Raw genomic sequence first — 21,833 nt, 5'->3', positions numbered from 1 at the left:
ACTGACTCCAATATTTGTAATTCTCCAATCATTCCGATTCTTAAACGTACTGATCCAAATGCACCTCCTGTTTATCGATTATTGATTGACCTTAGAGAGCTTAACAAATGTATCATACCTCAGTTTCCAGTGGTCCCAGATATTTCATCCCTATTGACTGCTATTGATTCTGAAGCGGTGTTCTTTACTGTAATCGATCTCAAGAATGCCTTCTTTAGTGTTCCCATTGATCCGGAAAGCCAGTACCTTTTCGGATTCAGTTTAAATGGCCGAAGCTTTAAATTTGCACGTGCACCTCAAGGGTTCACGGAAAGTCCGAGTATCTATAGCCAAGCCTTGAAAAGACAACTTGACAGTATCCACATGCCTGCTAACACTGCCCTACTTCAGTACGTCGATGATCTATTGATCACCGCCCGAAGTGAACAAGAATGTGAACATGCATCTCTGACAGTCCTGTATTTTCTGGCCGACAAGGGACACAAAGTGTCTCCTTCGAAGCTGCAATTCTGTGTTCAGCAAGTTGTTTACCTTGGTCACTTGCTGTCCAAGAGGGGGAGACAGCTAACACCTGACCGCATCCAGTTAATTGTACATATGCCACAACCCAAGACACAAAAGGAAGTACGGGCCTTTATAGGCCTAACCTCTTACTGTAGACAATGGATTCCTCAGTATGCATATCTAGCCAAGCCCCTTATACAGTTGACAACCCAGGAGGCAGCGTCATCGACTGTCCTCCCTTGGACTCAGGAACATACACAAGCTTTTGACGACTTGAAGAAAGCCTTAGGTCAAGCACCTGTTTTAGCGACACCATATTACAGCAAGCCTTTTACACTTTTTGTCACAGAACGCGAAGGTACTGCATTGTCAGTACTCACCCAAGATCAAGCTGGTTCACACAAACCATGTGCTTATTTTTCCAGTACATTAGATCCAGTAGCCCAGGCTCTGCCTGCGTGCTTGAAATCTGTAGCAGCAACAGCTCTAGCAATCAGACAAAGTGATTCCATAGTATTAGGACACCAATTGACAGTACAAGTTCCACATTCCGTGGAAGTTCTTTTAAACCGAACACAGACTCAGCACTTGACTATAGCACGACTGACAGGTTATGAATTGACATTATTCCAGCCACACATAGAAATCAGACGCTGCAATACACTGAATCCTGCTACACTTTTACCGTTAAGTACAACAGACCCTATGTCACATGACTGTGTGGAAGTCATTAACACTATGACGAAGCCCAGACAAGACTTGACAGATATCGCATTACCAGATCCAGACCTGACACTTTATGTGGATGGTTCATGTATGAGAACAAGTACAGGAGAGTTAGTGGCCGCATATGCAGTGACCACTGAAACTGAAGTCATAGAAACACATCGTATTGACACACTGTCTGCCCAGGCAGCAGAACTCATTGCTCTGACCCAAGCCTGTATTCGAGCCAAGAACTTGAAAGTTAACATATACACAGATTCCCGTTATGCATTCGGAGTTGTACACGACTTCGGAGTCCTTTGGCAAGAGAGAGGTTTTTTAACTTCCCACGGTGCCAAGATACAGCACGGTCCCCTCATTCAAGCTCTGTTAGAAGCAATACATTTGCCTACAGCCATAGCCATCATGAAGTGTAAGGCACATACGAAAGTCACAGATACCATTTCCCAGGGTAACGACCTGGCAGATCGAACAGCCAAGCATACGGCTCAGACTCATACTCAGATTGATATGACAAAGACAGTAGTCCCGACACATTGCATGACAGTTAGGGATCCCACACTAGATGTAATTGACATACAGACACATGCCACTCCAGACGAAATCAAGAAATGGACAGAACTAGGAGGGATCCAGACAGAACAGGGATGGATGACGAAGGGAAAAGCCACATGGTTTCTCCCCGACTCTATGGTTCAAGTTATCATTAACACAGCACATAGTCCTGCACATTTAGGAGAAAAAGCCATGTTAGACAGTATTCAAAACCTTTGGTTCAATAGGCATTTACGAGCAGCCGCAAAACAGAAAGTGCGTACTTGCATGATCTGTTGTCAGTTCAATCCAGGTAAAGGCATTCCCGTAGAGCAAGGTGGATTCCATCCTCCTGATCACCCTTTTGAAGTCCTCCAGATGGATTATATCCAGATGGAACGTTGTCGAGGATTCAAGTATGTCCTCGTAGTTGTATGTGCACTTTCCCGATGGACAGAAGCATATCCAGTCCCAGATTACACTGCCGTGACCACTGCCAGAAAACTACAAAGGGGTGGCTCTAATCAGTATGGCTGAGCCAGTATCTATAGCAACAAAAAGGGGATGCCAGTACTGATACAAATAACCATTTAGCAATTTAAGACACTCAACCTGAAGTAAAATTCAAGGCTTGGAGCTGATCAGTAGCTTTTATTATTTTGCTTAATGTTATCAAAGAACAATTGGTTCAAAATTAAACAGTATTACATGCTAGGTACAAAAAATGTGGGAAGGAAAAATCTATCATTCTAACAGGCATGTCACAAGCTTACAACAATCAATCATACAGGGACAGTGGGGGACATGGAAACTCATATATTACAGTGGACAGTATTTACAGTGAACAGACAAGCACAAGAATAGTGCAATAGGCCACAGTCTGCTAAATTTCTAAAAAGTTTAGTTATAGAATTATTTACATAAACTGTACATTCCTAACGCAAGTTTAAATAATCACAATTTTTGATGCAGTCAACCAAAAAGATGAACAAGGTAATGTACAACTAAGGGTGAAAAAGTGGCAAAACAATTCAGGTCAACTTGTCACCCAGGCAGACTTAAAGGTGGTGGAAGGCCTACGCGTTTCGAATCCTACAGGTGTACGAGGATTCTCATCAGGGCCTTTGGTTCTGCTACCGTGTTTACAGATGATGCTTTACCAGGTGCGGGGTCACTTTGGAAAGGCTGAAGGGTTCCTAATATTTTAAAATCTCTATTCTTATTTATAACCGATGTCGCTGTCCTTTTGGGTCGCTGTCGCTTTATTTGAGACACTGTCGCCGTGGGAGTAGAAGTGAAGTTCAGTCAGAGGCCGTGTTTTAAATTACGGCGGGCGTGGTCCGCTAACCGTGGTTGCAAGCGTTCAAACCATTCTACGATCCGTCAACATTACACAGCACGCTGCAGAAAGGTGATTTATTCTTTCAAAGGTTCAGGCTGGCGACCTTAGCGACGGATCGTAGAATGGTTTGAACGCTTGCAACCACGGTTAGCGGACCACGCCCGCCGTAATTTAAAATTTAAAAAAGCGACAGCGACCCAAAAGGACAGCGACATCGGTTATAAATAAGAATAGAGATTTTAAAATATTAGGAACCCTTCAGCCTTTCCAAAGTGACCCCGCACCTGGTAAAGCATCATCTGTAAACACGGTAGCAGAACCAAAGGCCCTGATGAGAATCCTCGTACACCTGTAGGATTCGAAACGCGTAGGCCTTCCACCACCTTTAAGTCTGCCTGGGTGACAAGTTGACCTGAATTGTTTTGCCACTTTTTCACCCTTAGTTGTACATTACCTTGTTCATCTTTTTGGTTGACTGCATCAAAAATTGTGATTATTTAAACTTGCGTTAGGAATGTACAGTTTATGTAAATAATTCTATAACTAAACTTTTTAGAAATTTAGCAGACTGTGGCCTATTGCACTATTCTTGTGCTTGTCTGTTCACTGTAAATACTGTCCACTGTAATATATGAGTTTCCATGTCCCCCACTGTCCCTGTATGATTGATTGTTGTAAGCTTGTGACATGCCTGTTAGAATGATAGAATTTTCCTTCCCACATTTTTTGTACCTAGCATGTAATACTGTTTAATTTTGAACCAATTGTTCTTTGATAACATTAAGCAAAATAATAAAAGCTACTGATCAGCTCCAAGCCTTGAATTTTACTTCAGGTTGAGTGACCACTGCCAAGCAGTTGGTTCGCAAATTTTTCCCGAGGTTTGGTTTGCCTCGTGTCGTGTATTCAGATAACGGACAGCCATTCTCGTCCGAGCTCATGAAGCAAGTTTCCCTTTTGTTAGGTTACCAATGGAAGTTCCACTGTGTTCGGCATCCCGAAGCAGCTGGATTAGTAGAGAGACACAATCAGACTCTGAAAACACGTCTTGCCAAGGTCTGTGCAGAAAAGGGTGTAGACTGGATAGTAGCCCTTCCAGTTGCTCTCTTCTATATGCGAATGGTAGCCCATTCTAGGACAGGGCTATCCCCGTATGAGGTGGTTTTTGGCCGGCCACCGAATATGTGGGGGACGCCTCTGCCCCGTAAATTAACCGATGTTGACAGTAATATGCTGACAGATTACCTTGCTTCCTTGATGTCTGCACTACAATCATGTCGTTCACAGGTCGCAGCAGCCTTTCCGGACAACACCGAGGTGAAGCCACACAAGATCATCCCTGGTGATTACGTGTACGTCCGTAATTTCGACCGGTCGAGCCCTCTGGAGCCCCGCTGGAAGGAACCTAAGATCGTTTTGATGACCACAAGGACTGCAGTGAAACTCGAAGGGAGAAAAAATTGGCTCCACTCGAGCCACGTCAAGAAATGTTATGGACTTCCGCCAAAAACTGTTTCCCAGGACTGCCGCATTCCAATCGTTGATACTAAACTCCCCCTGGTAGAGAAAACTCCGTCCCAGGAGTACAAATTAAAGTTGAGGTCTAGTAAGTCAGACAGTTTAATTGTTTATGTCCCCCCCTGGGTGAAGCGGTTAGACAGGTTCCTGACATGTACAAGATAGACCCACATAGTGAGAGAGATAGACAGGAGATCAAGAAACAGAAATATTGCAAGAATCTCCGAAGCCGATGTATTGTATCTTTACTTGTCATGTTTTTTCTGAGTCTTACGATTATATGCCTAAGCTATGTGTTACACGTATATGTTCCTATACAAGCACATTCTTCCTTTAATGACACTGCAGATCACACCTTTAGTGATCTGCCCCCGCACGAACTTTCTTATCGACTTGCACTGCGTAACAATTCCTTCATCCGTATGTTACATCATTCTCACCAGACCAGCAATGCCACTAATTGCTGGGTATGTGGCCGACTCCCTCCCTACCAGAAAATGATGGGAGCCCTGCCTCTTTTTCCTTACCCGTTTACACATAATGGTTCATGTGGTGCATGGTTTACATTGATGTCCTCGTTAGATAGTAAGTCCAAAGTTTCCCAAGGTAATTGGATATGGGGAGACCTGAATACAGTTATGAATAAGGCATGTTTCCCTGACAAGGAGGGTCTTTCCCAAATGACAGGTACCGATCTAGAAAACGAAGTATATGGATTAGGAAATTTTACACTCAGCCTCATGATTTTGAATGTCCAGTCAGAAACTAGTTCGAACTTACCCTCAATATCAGTTTTACCAGTGAAGGGTGACCTATGCGTTAGAAAGAAAGGTTCAGTACATCTAGGACACAGCGATTGTAATACAGTTATTGAATTCAGTGATAAAGGCAAGTCTACATTCAAAGCTTCCCGACATTCCTATTTCATTTATGGCCATACAGCTTATATACGTTTACCTCTAGACTGGAATGGTACTTGTTACATTGCATTCCTACTGCCACCTGTTTTTCTAGCCCCCCCCTGACTACCATAGAAATTCTCATCTCATTCATGTTAGACCCAAGAGAGAACTCCCGATTGTCGATTACACTGAAACGACATGGGAACAATACACAGATTTCAATAAAGGATTCTTTCCTTATTTAGGAACTGTCTCAAATAGTAAACTGATACGTAAATTGACCAGAACCCTTGAAGCAGTAGTAAATGAAATTACTTTTGCCCTAGGTAACTTAACAGAAGAGCAGTCTGCTATGAGACTTCAAAATCGTCTCGTCCTTGACGTCATCCTGGCAGATAGGGGCGGGGCTTGTAGAGTCATCGGATCCAGTTGTTGTGTTTTCATTCCAAATAACGCACCGTCAGTATATAGAGCCATAACTCGGCTCCACAAGATTGCAAGTCAGATACACCAGAATCCAGGCACCTGGACTTGGTCCAGTTGGCTCTGGAGCATCATATCAGCCTGGGGATGGAAAGTCCTATCCTTCCTTGGAATAGCCCTACTCATAGTATTCAGCTGTTGTCTGTGTCTACAATGTGGGCCAGCGATTTGTGGCTTGTGCGCCACATCATGTATTCCCCATCCAAGTCCACGTTCTCATGCCCGAATGAAAAAAGATGAACAAATGATGTTATATGAACAGATAGATGGACTCATGAAGATTGATATCTCCTGAAGGGAACGTAGGGGACAAGGAGGGAATGAGGTAATTGAAATTTTTATGGTCAAGTATGTCCCCTAACGTGTACCCCAACGTCTCCATGTACGTGCTTCAAGTACATGTAATTTCCCTCCATGACCGAATATGAAGACGCAAATACATTTGCGTCCAACGTTAACATGTCCTCTTTCAGATCCACCATGAATGGATCGATAATTCAGTTCCTAACCATACCATGCCAACGTCTTTACATGGTACACTTTTACGTTTTTCCTGGATCTGCCGAGCTAGGCCCTGATTTCTGTCTCCGAGCCCTTTCTGCTTTCTGCCTCTGAAAGCTGCAGCATGGACACGTATCCCTGACCTCTGCCTTACTTCCTGCCAAGCGAAGCGGTGCCTGGCTCAACCTGGCCTGCCTGCCAAGACAGTATTTTGCCTTCAAGTTATCTGTTCAGCCTCCTCGAAAATACATTCCTGTCTAGTGATTTAGGTAAACATCTCCCCGGCTGCAGAGCAAAGAGCAAGCCTTCCTGTCTCCATGCAAGTAATTTACAGATCCGTTTGCCATAGCAGGCCCATGGCCCCGCACGTAGACACGTAGACATATATGCACGCACTAGTATTCAGTATAGATTAGCCTCTGCCCGAGAGACCTTTTACTTCAGATAATACATCCTCCAAACATAAGATACTAGATATGTTATAGGTCCAGGTCGTTCTGACATCCCAGACTTCTGTCTCCTCTACTAGTGTTAAAGTTCTCCCCAGTTACACGACTATGTCACGTCATGCCAGCTGCGCGCGCATCCTCACTTCCTGCTGACTCTGCAGATTACCTCTGTGCACACACCCACTTATGACACTTTCTGTGACGTCTACATTACGTTCACATTATACGCCTCCGTGTACGCCTATTACACGCCTTCTTTCACGCCCCTTGTTACGCACATGTGTTCTTATCTTCTTCTTTTCACCTGTTACGCCTACTGTATTGGATTCAATGATGTTACTTTACTATATATAATGTGTACTGTTAATAAAACGTTGACTGTCCCTTCCCGAACCCTAGTGGTGACGGAACATGATCTCCAACCTCGAGGTTTTTCATTAAAACCCGTATGACTCAGATACCACGGACTCTGCCTCTCATTTGAATGAGCTGTCTTGTAATGATAATTGTACGGAAAAAATGACTAGGTAAATTTATTTACCACAGTATCATTATGGGATTTCCTGTAAAAGTACATGTACCTCATTCAGTTGAAATTCTTCTTACCAGAAGTAAAACTCAACATTTGACAAGTAGCAGACTGACAAAATATGAGAAAACAATTCTGGGATCAGATAACGTTTCAATTGCAAAATGCGTGAACTTAAATCTTTCCACATTATTGCCAGATGGAGTTGTTACTGAGGTAAATAATGAAAATGACATTGATCACGAATGCCTGGATGTTGTAGATTACTGTACAAAACCACGACAGGACATAGAAGATGTTCCTTTGCCTGAATCAGATCTGGTGTACTTTGTGGATGGGTCCTTTTTGAGAACTGATGAAGGGATTCTGAGAGCAGCATATTCTGTGTGTACAGTTTCAGATGTTGTTGAGGGTTCACCTCTTGATGGAATTCGTTCTGCTCAGATTGCAGAGCTAATTGGTTTAATTCGAGCTTGTGAAAAAGCAGCTGGCAAAAAGGTAACCATAGTGACTGATAGTCAGTATGGATATGGTGTAGTTCATGACTATGGACAGCTATGGTCTCAAAGAGGTTATTGGACCTCTGCGGTTACGCCAATCAGAAATGCAAAATTGATCAAGAGATTGATCGATGGCATTCAGTTACCAGAGCAAATTGCTGTTGTCAAGTGTGCTGCTCACAAGAAAGGAGAAGATTACAGCACTAAGGGCAACGCTTATGCTGATGAAATCGCAAGGTACTGCGCAAAGAACAATTATTCAATCAATCAGGAAAAAGACAAAAGTCACATGTTGAATTCTCTCATGCTAATTTCTGTAGTTGAAACATGGCAGGAGGTAAAGGAATTACAAGATGAGGCAGAAGATGAAGAGAAAAACTCATGGTTAAAAGCAGAATGCAGACAGCGAGAGGAAGATGGAGTTTGGGTTTACAAAGATGGAAGACCTGTAATGGCAAACTGCATGATTGCTGACATGGCACGGATGTACCATGGTTCAGGGCATTTAGGGAGAGATTCAATGATTAGACTATTCAGAGAAACATGGTTCAGTCCAAAATTTAGGATCATTGCAGAGTCACTTTGCCAAAGATGTTTGACCTGTCAACAGATGAATCCAAATAGGAAGACTGTTGTAAGCATGGGAACCATAGGACGGGAGGGTGGTCCATTTACCAGGTTACAGATGGATTTCATTGAGATGCCGTTGCACAACAGGCTAAAATATGTGCTTGTATTTGTTTGTCTGTTTTCAAGATGGGTGGAAGCTTTCCCAACTCGTCACAATGACTCAGTCACTGTGGCAAAATTGCTTTTGAGGGAGATCATACCTAGGTACGGATTTCCAGTAACCATTAAAAGTGATTGCGGAACCCATTTTGAAAACAGATTAATGAAATTGATTTGTGAAGCTTTAAACATTGAGCAAAAGCTGCATTGTGCTTACAGACCAGAAACATCAGGTGTTGTTGAACAGATAAATGGAACTATCAAGAACAGAATTTCAAAAATGTGTCTAGCCACAGGAGTGAAGTGGACAGATGCTCTTCCGCTTGTTCTGATGTCATTGAGAAGCACTCCAGAGAAAAAGACAGGCCTTAGTCCCCATGACATTCTAATGGGTAGAGTAATGAGGCAAGCATTTGTTCCATTTGGCAAACTATTGAGTATTAATGATAGTGCAATCATTGAATACTGTCAGAATCTTTCTGATGTAGTTAATTCTGTATTTCATCAGGTGGGAACAGATGTAATCTCAAAGGAGAAAGAACAAGCACATGATTTGTTGCCTGGAGACTGGGTGAGGACTAAAGTTCATCGAAGAAGAAATTGTTTAGTACCAAGGTGGCAAAAGGCAAGACAAGTCATTTTGGTCACAACAAATGCTGTCAAGTGTAAAGGGCTGAAAAGGTGGGTGCATGCGAGCCATACAATTCGCGTACCACCTCCTGAGAATCCTGATGAAGACAGTGAAGCAACAACTGATTCAGATTCAGAAGGAGATCCAGAAGATCCCGAGTCTGATGATCGACAAGAAAATCAACATCAAGAAAATCTAGATGAGAATCAGAACTTGAATGAAGAAGATCTGAATATCGAAACTGGAGATCGAGGTGTTGAAAAAGACTTGCTAGAAAAAGAATCTCAAAAAGAAAAGGGAGATTCAGGAACAGAAGATTCTGAGCAAGACGAAAATCTAATCCAGGAGAGTATTGAAAAGCAAAGAAGTAACTCTGTGTGCAGGAGCAAGAAACCTGAAACTGGGAAGCTAAAGGTGATTCCTGAAGAAGAGGAAGAATTACCAAGTACCAGCTGTAAGGATGTTGTTCCTAATGGAGTGAAGCTGCCGAGTAAAGAAGTTCCTAGGTACAGATTTGAAGTCTCAGATACAGACACTGATGAGAGTGATGAAGAATCTGAAATAAGAAAATTCAGAAAAAGAGCTTGGAAAGCTGAGTGTAACGAAAACGTGCCAAAGAAGAAAATCCTGAGGAAAGGAGATATTTGGCCTGAAGATAATTTGAAATTCAAACTGGTGAAGAAATCAAAAGAGCAGATTAACGAAGTATCTAGTCAGAGAGAAGACTCCGATAAGAAAAACGAGAATAATAAGAAAATTGAAGTGATCACTCGTAAGACAAAAAGAGTAATAAAGCCAAATCAGAAGTATAAGTCTCCAGAGTGGACCTACATTATAATCCCGCCAATTGTTGAGGTGGAAAGCAGTAGCCAGGAAGATTTGGAAGAAGCTAGTGACAGAGATTGTTGTTGTTTAAATTTTAGATAAAGATTTTGTTTCCTGGCATTAGGCTGAAGAAAATGTGTTAGGTGACTTTAGGTTGAAGAAATTGTGTTTAGCTGGAAAGCACATATTCATGTGACACAAGGTCGAAGAAAAGCTGTTTAGGGTTTCTTTTAAAAAAAAAAAATTAAAAAGGGGGATATAGTTTAGTTTTATACCTATATTTTAGTTAACTTACATTCACATTATTTTACATTTTTGTTTTCAATTTTGATCGTTTTTCAAAATGCCTAGTTCAGATACTTCAAGGTGTTCTATCTTGAGAAGATGTTGCAAAATGTCTTCTATTTTTGTGGTTTTATTAATTTTAGTTTGGTTAATATTAGCTGTAGTTTACCCTTTTGGTATTGACAAGCAAAAACTCAAGACTAACATAACAAGTAAGGTAGAGACTAAACATGAGAAACATGCTGGCAAGTCTAGCAGAGTTATTGAGCATAATCCAGAGATCCATCAAGATAGATCTGTTGGAGATTTCTCAAGCAATTCATTTTTAAGGCTTCTGTCTGAATATGTTAAAGTAATGAATGTTAAAGACTGTTATGTCTGTGTGAAGCTGCCTGCTTCTGTTTCACAGGGGGTGACTTATAATATGTTACCTTTCACTTATGGCATTACTTGCAGTGTAATTGCTAGCCCGTTTTATCAAACTGGTCGTCTGGAGTATTATTATTCAGACTTTGATGAGGTTTTTGCAAATCTCAAAGTTGTAAATAGCTTGAACAAAGTAAAACCTGCGAAACAAATGAGGGAATTCTTTTTAGTTACTAATGAACTTAACTACGAGTATGCCTATAGAAATAATTTAACATGCAAAATGAGAGCAGAAGAAAAGACTTTCCTGAACATGGTTGAGGAGAGAAGGGCTGTTTACAAGAGAAATGAGATGCTTAAACATGCCAAGTCCAAGTACTGGCAAATGGAGGACGCTAAGCTTAACGGTGTTAACACAAATGCAGCTATTCATATAGACGAACCAGTTAGTGGTAAATTTTGCATTAGAAGAGATAATACACTATATGATAACTATTTTTTTTGTGGGTGCTAGTCAATGTGAGAATACCTATCGTATCATAGGGGGATGGGGATTTAAAGGTGGTAAGGATCCAATTTTTCCTGGAATTTATTTTATTTGTGGCAACAAGGCATATTTTAGCCTCCCAGACCATTGGTATGGGACATGTTATCTTGGATTAGTTTTTCCAAAATTTTTTCATGTTGACAGAAATGAAAAGGGTACTTTTGAATTTGGTGAACACCTGAATAGGTACAAAAGAGAAAGTTTTACAGAAGTCCTGGGAGACATCTTTGGTGCTGTCATTCCTATGGTAGGAATTACCATGAATTCAATCAAAATCAGAAAGGTTTCTACAATTGTAGATAGATTGTCAACAGATACTGCAAGTGGTTTCCAATTAGTCAGTACAGAACTTGTTGCGACCAAAAGTATGGTTATGCAGAATCGTCTTGCATTAGACATTCTGCTTGCAAAAGAGGGAGGAGTTTGTGGGGTCTTACATGTCCAGCATTGTTGTACTTATATTCCTGACAAGAGTCGGAATATAGAGTCGCTTATTAAAAACATTACTGAGTTTCACGAAGAAATAGGACCCCTGGAGGAAGAAAGTTTCACAGAACGAATAGGCAAAAGAATGGAGGCAATAAAAGAATGGTTTTCGGAGATTGGTAGCTCAATCATCGGCAAAGTGCTCTATCCAGTAATTGTCATCATTATAGTGATATTGCTGCTAAAAATTAGTTGCATGATTCACAAGAGGAAGAAGCATCAGAAAGAAAAGAGGAGGATTTACAAACTCAGAAAGGAACAGGAGAAGGAATATGAGTTAGAAGAGATGCGAAGGGCTCAGTTTGAAAGTGTAGACCAGACAGCAGAAACAGGGGTTTAGGGAGACTAATACTGAGAGAATTCAAAGTGTGACGTCTCTAAATTGGGTTCAAAATGTTCCTGAAAATTTGGGTGTTGTTTGGTGATTTTTAAATCACCAGATGAGGGAGTTGATGGAGCGAGTTTCAGAATTTATTTTATTCTGACTCGCGAAGTTAATTCTCTGTAACATGAACTAATTTATTAATGAATTGTTGCATGATTTGTATGATTAATTCAACCTAGAGTAAAATTGCATTCACAAACACGCGGGACTTACATTTATGTGCTCATGTTGCATTTGCGAGTTTGTCATGTAACACATGATTAATATTGTCTTGTTCGTTCTATTGTCCTTGTCACAATTAATGCGGTTGATCATTTTTATGGCATGTGCTTTCATTATATGTGCTTATGTGTTTGTCTTATGTTGTGACTGTTTATCTATGTTTTGTTCGTCCATCTTTTTACTCTTTCAGATATATAAAGAATCCAGTTGGACTTTATGAAGAATGGTAGATATTAAATGTGCTGCTTTATTTGTTTGCTTCTGCTAGGTGACATTTATTAATGGGTTAGAATATTAGCAATGAAGGGTGGGTAACAGAAGGGTTTATTTAGCTTGAATTAATGACCTTTTTGTGTTTGTTTAAATACTAGCTCGAGTGAAAAGGTTTGAGGCCTAGTTCTTTTTTTTAAAAGTATTTTTATTGAAGAATTTTTCCCCCCCTTTTTTTTCCCCCTAAAACATGAGCAGGGCACAATAGAATTCATAATCATAGAGCACACATTCGTATATATAACAGATATATAAAAATATAAAGTAAAAAATCATACATAGTTATTCCAAGATAAACAATATAAACAAAAAATTCAGTACATTAAATTCTCCATTTTTTTCTCCCATGATCAGTGATCAGTTCCTAGCTTCCACCGAATAAAGGAATCCCATATTTGCATACCAAGTTTCTTACCCTTTTTTCCCTTCCTAGCATATATAGCAGTTTCCAATTTTTGTATTGATAATACCTTGCCCAGCCATTGATGATATGTGGGAGGATTAGGATCAAGCCACGCCGAGGCCACTAGCAATCTGAGGATAGCCATCGCTACAAATAAACAGTTTTCACAGTTTAAATGTTCGTCGGGGCTACCCCCCAATAACATAACAGCTGGATTTAGTTCTATTGTAGTTGATAATGCGTTCTGAAAAAAATTCCCGATATCCTGTTTTACCCTATCTAATTATGGGCAGAGCGAGAAAATATGTATCAAATCCGCCTCTGCACTACCACACCTAAAACATGTAGTTCCCGAAAGACCCCCCATTGAGCAATTTTTCCGGGTGTGTAGTACAAATGATATAAGATCTTGTAATGTTGAGCCTGTAGAGATGATGAGCACAACAATTTTCCTCCCATTTCTAATGACTCCGTAAAGATATCCCTAGCTATATCCAGATCTGTAGACCATTTATTTATCCATTTCTCCAAATCATCTTTCTTTAGTTTTGTCATTTCCAAATAGAATCTCTTTATAGTACAGTCGGAGCCATCTTCTATAAGATCCATCAAAACAGTTCTGTCAAAGCCCAATGATCCCCCTTTTTTATTTGATATACAGCTTCTTATTTGGAGGTATTTAAAAAAATGCTTTGTGTTCAAAGTATATCTATTCTGTAATTCTGCAAATTGTAGTATGCCATGGCTTCCCAGCATATCTCCAATCTTTCTTATCCCCCGCCTCTCCCAGTCTTGAAATACAACTCCTGAAAAAACTGTGCTAGATAAAGAAGGGTTATTTCTGAATCTGGTGTATGCATTATATTTCCCAATTCCAACCTTTTTGGATATCCCTTTCCATATATTATAGGCAGCCATTATTGTCTTGAATCGTGTTCTTTTGTAGTAACTTTCCTCCGTGAATCTCAAAAAAACATTTTCCGCATTTCTACCCAAAACCAAACCATAAATAGCAAGCGAACCAATATTATCCCAACCATCCACCTCAGCCCCCCCGACCAGTCCCAACATGTTTTGAAATGCAGCAGCCCAATAGTGCAACTTTAGATCCGGTAGCGACCAACCCCCTCTCTCCTGCGGTAATGACATATACCTCAATGCTCTGCGTGTCTTACCTTTAGCCCAAATAAAACGATTAATCATTTGCTCACAAATTTTAAACCATTTGTTGTCGACTAAAAGTGGTACTGCCCTAAAAATATACAGAAATTTTGGCAACACCATCATTTTGATGATGTTTACTCGACCTACTAACGACAGGTGTAAGTTCTCATACCGATCCAGATCTTTCTTTGTTTTATCTATTATTGGGACAATATTTTTTCCACCAAATTATTTATGTCAGCTGAAATATTTATTCCTAGATAGGTCCCTGCCTCAACCACTCGATTATCGTCACAAATGGTCGCTGAGTTTTTAATATTCTGGGTCTTTGAAGCATTTAGGGCATACCCCGATACCTGTCCGAATCTGCGAGCCTCTGCTTCTACTAGTTCAGTTGCCTCCGTGGGGTTTGGTGTTATCACTGCCACGTCATCAGCGTAGGCAAGTACCTTACAGGGTCCCAGCAATGTAGGTAGCGGAGTTATCTCTTGACATAAATCTAACCTGCGAATCAGTGGATCCATATACATGGCAAATAACAGTGGAGAGCATGGGCATCCCTGCCGTGTACCTCTTTTAATCATAAATTGTCCCGTGATGCCCCCATTAACTCTTAAGGCTGCAACCGGTTCCTTGTACAAGGTCTGTAAAGCTTTAATAAAACCACCCTTAAATCCAGCTCTTACTAAAGTATGCCACAAATAGTCCCAGGAGACCCGGTCGAATGCTTTTTCAGCATCCAGCAACATTACTGCCATCGGATCTCCTGTAACCTCAGCGGCATCAAACAGAGTTATAACTTTCCTAGTGTGATGGGTTGTTCCTCTTCCGGGAATAAAGCCGTGTTGGTTACTGCTGACTAAGGCACTTATCACTCCAGCAAATCTCGTTGCAAGGGATTTTCGAATATATTTTAATGTCGTTATTCATTAGTGTAATAGGGCGATATGACCCTGGCTCAGTAGCCGACTTTCCTTTTTTTAATATTAAAACGATGTCCGCGCCCCCCCAAGACTTTGGAATAGACTCACCCAGCTGAGCAGCTTGGATAGTTTTACTTAAATCTTGGCCCAGAATTCCCCAGAAAGTTTTATAAAACTCTAAAGGTATCTGGTCCGGACCAGCTGCCTTTCCTGAAAGTCTGGGACAATACTTTGGAGAGTGGTATACCTTCTATTGGGGAGCTTGTGAGTACAGATATAGGCACTCATGAGGCTATCTCCCAGGGAGCCGAGGGAGGTGCCTCAAACTTTGAAGTTTTATTTTCCACTTTAAAACAAATGCAAGGCGAGGCTCGCGCTGAGAGCCAGAGAGCAAGCAGGAGGGCCAGACACGCAAATAAAAAGATACAATCTTCTCTGCATAAAGTCAACAAAATGTATGAAGAAATGGTAGGGAGAGTATCTGAGGTAGAGGCTAGAATGGGAAAACTGGAAGATGACTTCGTTAAAATGCAAGATGCTAGCAGAGATCAAGATAAGACAACGGCGGACATGCTTTGGAAACTAGAGGACTTTGAAAATAGACAAAGGCGAAACAATGTCAGATTAATTGGAATTCAGGAGGGAAAGGAGGGAGGGGATGTGCGGGGGTTTGTCATTGAATTGTTGAAAGGGGCTCTTCCAGAGCTGGCTTCATGGGACTGGGAACATGAGGTACAAAGAGCACATCGATTCCCGCTGATGCGGAAAGAGACACAGGGTAAGCCCCGCGCAATATTGCTATATGTTGGGAATTTCCTTCTGCGTGGAGAGATAATCAGTAAGGCAAAGCCTCAGTCTAACGTACCTACAAGGATATTGAATTTTTTGCTCGTCCTGATTTTTGCCATACCACCGTGGAAAGACGGTGGCGGATGAGGCAACTTATTACCCCTTTTCAAAACATAGGGTGTGAGGCTTATCTTATGTTTCCTGCACGGTTAAAAATTGGTCTAAATGGAAATTTTAGAGTTTTTTACTTTGAAATTATGGCGCAAGAATACCTCAGCTCTCTGCGCGAAAACAGAGGTCACCAAAAGACTCACCATAAGGTCCCTGAGGGTCAAGACTCACAAACTGTTGCTATCAGTTGCTATCAGAAATATACCCCGTAAGAAATAAAAAAAAAAAGGGGACATTGTAATAATGTTGTGGAAAAAGCAGAATGTTATTAGGAGCTAGATTTTTGAAAATCTGAGTTAAGATTGTATATTCTCATGTGTTACTTTTTGAGTTTAATAGATATGTCTAGAAGTGTTGACATATTGTTGTATAGACAGGTATTAGTAGGCATAAACCGGTAGACAGGGACTAAGATTATTTTTGGGTGAAGCACTTTGAGTAACATGTATGATTTAGGAAAATCAGGGGGGAGAGGGTGTGACATCCTGTTGGCAAACGTCGGCCAGACATAGGTCCTACGGACCTATTTGCCCGTAGGGGGGGTGGGTTTCTGAGGGAGGGCTTCCTGGGGTGGGGGAGGAAAAGTACAAGGGCAGGGCACAATGGTATTGAAATACATTGGGATTATGAAGAGCACATTCTGAAACAGGTATACGAGCATGATGGTTGTAAGGAAGGGAATATGAAAATTAAAAATTGTGTAACATGTGCAATTGATGCAGTAGTGAACAAACTCAATAATTTGAGAAATACAAGTGAGCAGGTAGCCAATTGTCCCGAAAAATGTAGATATGTCTCTTAGATTCGTAACGTGGAATGTATGTGGTATAAATGATGTCCAAAAGAGACAAAAGATAGGTATCCGACTGCGGCAGATGAATGTAGATTTCGTATTCCTGCAAGAGACACATATAATGAGTACTCAGGAGTATTGTCTCAACCAGCTGGGGTTTCACTTAATAGCAAGATCCAAACAAGGTGCAAAACATAGAGGGGTAGCAATCCTGTCAAGGAGTAAAAATCTGATAACTTGGAAAAAATTAGAAGACAAATGGGGTTGGTGGACTATGACGGAGATTCTGATAGGAGTATGGACAACACTAGTGGCGGTATATGGCTCAACCCAGGATGACCCGGAAATAATACAGTTTTTAGATTCTGAGTTAGCTGCTTGGCCCCCACAGGTTATTATAGGAGGAGACCTGAATATCAACGGGCAGAGGGACTGGGAACAGGGCAGATTAGAAGTTATAAAGGTCGGAAGAAAAGAGTACATAAGGCTCTTATGGATCTTTTGGAAAACAATAATTTGCAAGATGTTTGGGGCACAATTACATCAGAACAAAAAGGATATACATATTACTCTGCACCACACCAAATGTGTGTTAGATTAGATTATTTTATGATATCTAATGATCTAATGACAAGGGTCAAGATTGATAGGCTCCCAAGAATTTTCAGCGATCATAATCCATTAGTACTGACGATGAAACTAGAAGGAGGAATAAGATTAAATCGGGTTTGGACATTTGAAAGAAGGCTTCTTTTAGACGATGACTATATATCACATATGTCAAAATGGATCAGTGAGTTCTTTGAAAATAATAGAGGGAGTGCTCCGGTGGGAGTTATATGGGATGCTTTTAAGGCGGGCGTCCGTGGAGAGACATGCAGTTATAGTGCTTATAAACGAAAAGTAGAAGGGCTCCGGCAAAGGGAGATAGAGAGAGTTGTGTCAGAGGCAGAAGAACAGCTTAATAATTGTGTTATTAGAGGTGAACCAACCGAACAATATATTGTAGACTTAATGAAAGTAAAAAGTGAAGCTGAAGAAGATCTGGCGAAAAAGGCGGCATTATATTATACTATCAGAAGGGAGAAGTGTTACGAATATAATGAAAAAGTTGGGCATGTTCTCGCCATGCGCACTAGACAGATAGCGGCAGATGGGACAGTTAGGGAAATTAGGGATGAAAATGGTAAACTGCATTCAGACTCGGAAGAAATTAGGGAAGTGTTCAGGAAATTCTACCAGACATTATATGATGCCCAACATCCTTGTAGTAATGAAGAGATTAGGGAATATCTCCAGAATATCCCGACTGAGAGGGTCTCTGATGAAGACGCAGAAGGATTAGAAAACCAGCTAGATAACATTGAGATTAAAGAAGCTATGTGTAATCTTCCTTCAGGAAAGGCAGCTGGTCCGGACCAGATACCTTTAGAGTTTTGAGGCCTAGTTCTAATGAAAAGTTGGTTGGCCTGACAAAAAGGAGCTGAGCACGACAGTGTCGGTGTTGTCATTGAAAAACTTCCACGGAAACGTGCAGAAGCTTATACAATGGACGATCTGTACATCAAGCTCCGAAAGCAAAAGCGTCAAGGCCAAGGAAGCGTGTAGAGGCGGCTTGGCTAAAATCCTGGAGGAAATAAATTTGAACATTTAGTTAAATGTTGCGACTCTGGGAAGTCAGTGTTGCTTCGTGTCAATGGACAATGACATCACTAAGACTGATGCGTTGGCCTCTCGGTGGTCTGATGGATGACTACCAATTAGGTTGCTGCTTTTTGCAAAAATATTGTTTTTAGTTAGATTAGTAAGTAAGAAAGGTATAAAAACCTGGCCTCTTGAGGGGAGCGGGGCTGACTGTTTCCTGAGGGCGAAGTGCTGTCCGTTTTTCTTTGGACACGTAAGACTTGTTTGCTTAATAAATGATTATTCTTTTTCAGGTCAGAAAGCTAACATAGGGTTTAGGTTGATGTTTTCTTTAATTCGTTATTTCTGTGCAATGTTGAAGTGTCAGAACTTTTGAGCCAATAATCTAATGATTAAAAACTGAATTAATAAAAATGTTTGAAATTAATAAATGAGCTAATAAAGATTTGAAATTTTGAAACTTTAAAAATAAAAGACTTAAAACGTCAAGCTGGTCTTGATTATTTAGTCGTTACCATTAGCTTAATTCCATTGACCTCAGTGGTCTAATTAAATGTTTTCTTGATAATCTATGAATATAAATGTAATACTGCAGTTGTAAATATGTACATATGAGTTTGATAGTGTGATTAATTAGGCCACATGATTCAGTTTCATGATTTTCTGTCCCGTTGCATGGGCCTTGGTATTGATTAGTTTGGTGAGTATTAGGTAGTGAATGGTGACGCATTTGAGACAGAATTTCCATAGTGACGCTGGATCAGCTGGCCTCCTGATCTGAAGCCTCAGGGACATAACAGGCTTCCAACAACCTTGAATCTGCACCTGGACTCTGCTATCTGTAAGTCTACCCTGCCAAGTAGTGCCACCCCAGTCCTGGCACCTTGAAACAGGCCTAAGGTGCTTAGCAGCGGAATGGACGCTTCTTCTCTACTGAGTGGTGCATGCTCGAGCCACACCAACGCATCTTCTCAGCTGAGCAGCGCATCCTTGAGCCGAACTGATGCATCTTCTCAGCTGAGAGGCACATTCTCGAGCAGAGCCGATTCATCGCCGCTGCTGCAGTGATTGGGCCCAGTGCAGAAGGTCTGGAACACCCTCGTATCTTCGAAACTGACAGCCCAACAGAACCTCATATCCCAGCCTCACTGCATCTTGGAACCAACACATTGCTTCGACTGAACGTCATTTCTTCTCCTCGGATCCACACAACGTTCTGCAACCAGGATTTAACATGCTTTGTTCAGTGGTCCTAACCTTATTGCCCTGGTATAACGGTACCTTACCTCACATGTTGTGGCAGTCTTTACATATTTGTGGCTATCTCCTGTATAATCAGTGAATGAGCATTACAGCGTCTTGATATATTGTGGGCATTCTTGATACAATCGTTTCTATAAGTAGCATAATGGGCTTCTGGCGTGGTTGTCCCATCCTTTATGTATTGTAAGCATTTGTATCATCATGTGGCTATCCCAGTTATAATGATGGTTGAATGTCCTGCTGTCAGACATGCATGGTATTAGTTGAAAAGGATAGATGGGCATGAAAGGCAGACTTCGTCAGTTAGTTTAGTCTGTGTTAATACCATCCATGTGCTTCAGTACATGATAAAAATAAAAGGCAGGTGCAAGTGGACAGAGCACAATGTAATTACAGATGATAAGCTGGCATTTTAGTAGTAAAATTGAGGATTCTCTAATATAAAAATGATCAGCTTTTATTCGAGGAATTGAGCATATTTGTCGAAAGTTTAAATGCTCTATTTGATATCAAAATGTGTGCATTTTCAGTTACTTGTAAGCGGAAGTTATGAGACAAAGTTGCTGCATTCCTGAAATGTATTTAAAGCTGATATTTTCCAACATTTCTCCCCCATCCGTACCCACACTTCAAAACGAGCACTTCACTAGCCAACAGACGGTACACAAGTCCATCCCTAGCACCCTACCGTCAACTTGGCGCCTGGGTCCCCGCATCCCCCACAAGAAGAAACTCATCCAAGTCTCGAAAAACGTCTCCCGACTTCTTCCACAGTCAAACAAGCATGATGGATGCTGATCTCTGACAATCCCTTGTTCCTTCTACAGAACATCCCCACATTGTGTACACTCACAAAAAGATGGTGTCTGCCAAAAAAGCCACGTGCCACCATGGGACTCCAAAACCCACGTGGGCACCAGAACAATAATGCACACGTGCGTCATGCATTCCATGGCAGTTGCATTCACACAGCCATGGGCAGCAACACCCATGGGACAAAGGACCAAATCGGTGGGAGACCACCACCCTCCACCAAGCAATCTTCGAACTGCAAAGTTCTAGGAATTATTCCCTGTAGAAATAGGCATATATTTGAAGTGGGGAAATTGACTAGTCCTAGAATACCTGAGATCAATAGCCCCCAAATGTTGTACATCAAGTAAAAACATGATAGTATCAGCGCCCACATCAAAAGCATTGAGAATCCTTCTGAAGTCAATCAGAATTTGTGCCAGGTTCTGAACGTGTTATATCGGTCATAACTCCATAGTATCAAAAGGCACTTGCAGCTGTAACTATTATTTCCTGATTTGTAGGGAAGCATTAGATTATCAATATTACTAAAGCATTGAATCTGAGGAAAATTAATTTATGTTTTTTACCTGTTTTCAAGATTTTATGGAGGGAGAATCCTTTTCCCCCATCGAAGGCCAAGTCTTAGCTGGCACACTATGATGAAACTGTATTATAAAATGCACCCTTTGACCCTTTTGTTCAAGTTATTCTTAAAGAGAGAACCCAATTGAAAGTCCCATATAGGAGGTTGGCCTTGTTTTCTTTGTGCTACTTGGAGCATGCATTTAAGCTACAAAGTTCACGAGCCACCCCTTGTAAAATGTGTCCATTATACATGTGAGCACACCAGTTTATAGCTGTCCAGCACATATGAGGCATTTGAAATTGTTCACGGGGTCCATTTATTTTACTTTAACTAGTGGCACATACTCCTTGTGCAAGTATTTAAAATGCGTAATTGCCATCACCTACATGAGTATGTGTTAACCTGTGGTCTGCAGACGCCTGGGGGTTAGGGACGTCTACGTAGGGGGTCTGCAATTGCTTAGAAAATTAAATAACATTAATAGGTTAATAACGTATATAGAAATAAAGAAGCAAGATATAAATTGAACATTTTAAGATGTCTGTAAGTGTGAAGGAATTTGTAATTG

This window comes from Lissotriton vulgaris, chromosome 2_1 (genome assembly GCF_964263255.1).
Source record: "Lissotriton vulgaris chromosome 2_1, aLisVul1.2, whole genome shotgun sequence".
Taxonomy (NCBI): Eukaryota; Metazoa; Chordata; class Amphibia; order Caudata; family Salamandridae; genus Lissotriton; species Lissotriton vulgaris.
The sequence above is the reverse complement of the archived record's forward strand: the minus strand, read 5'-3'. Positions refer to the sequence as shown.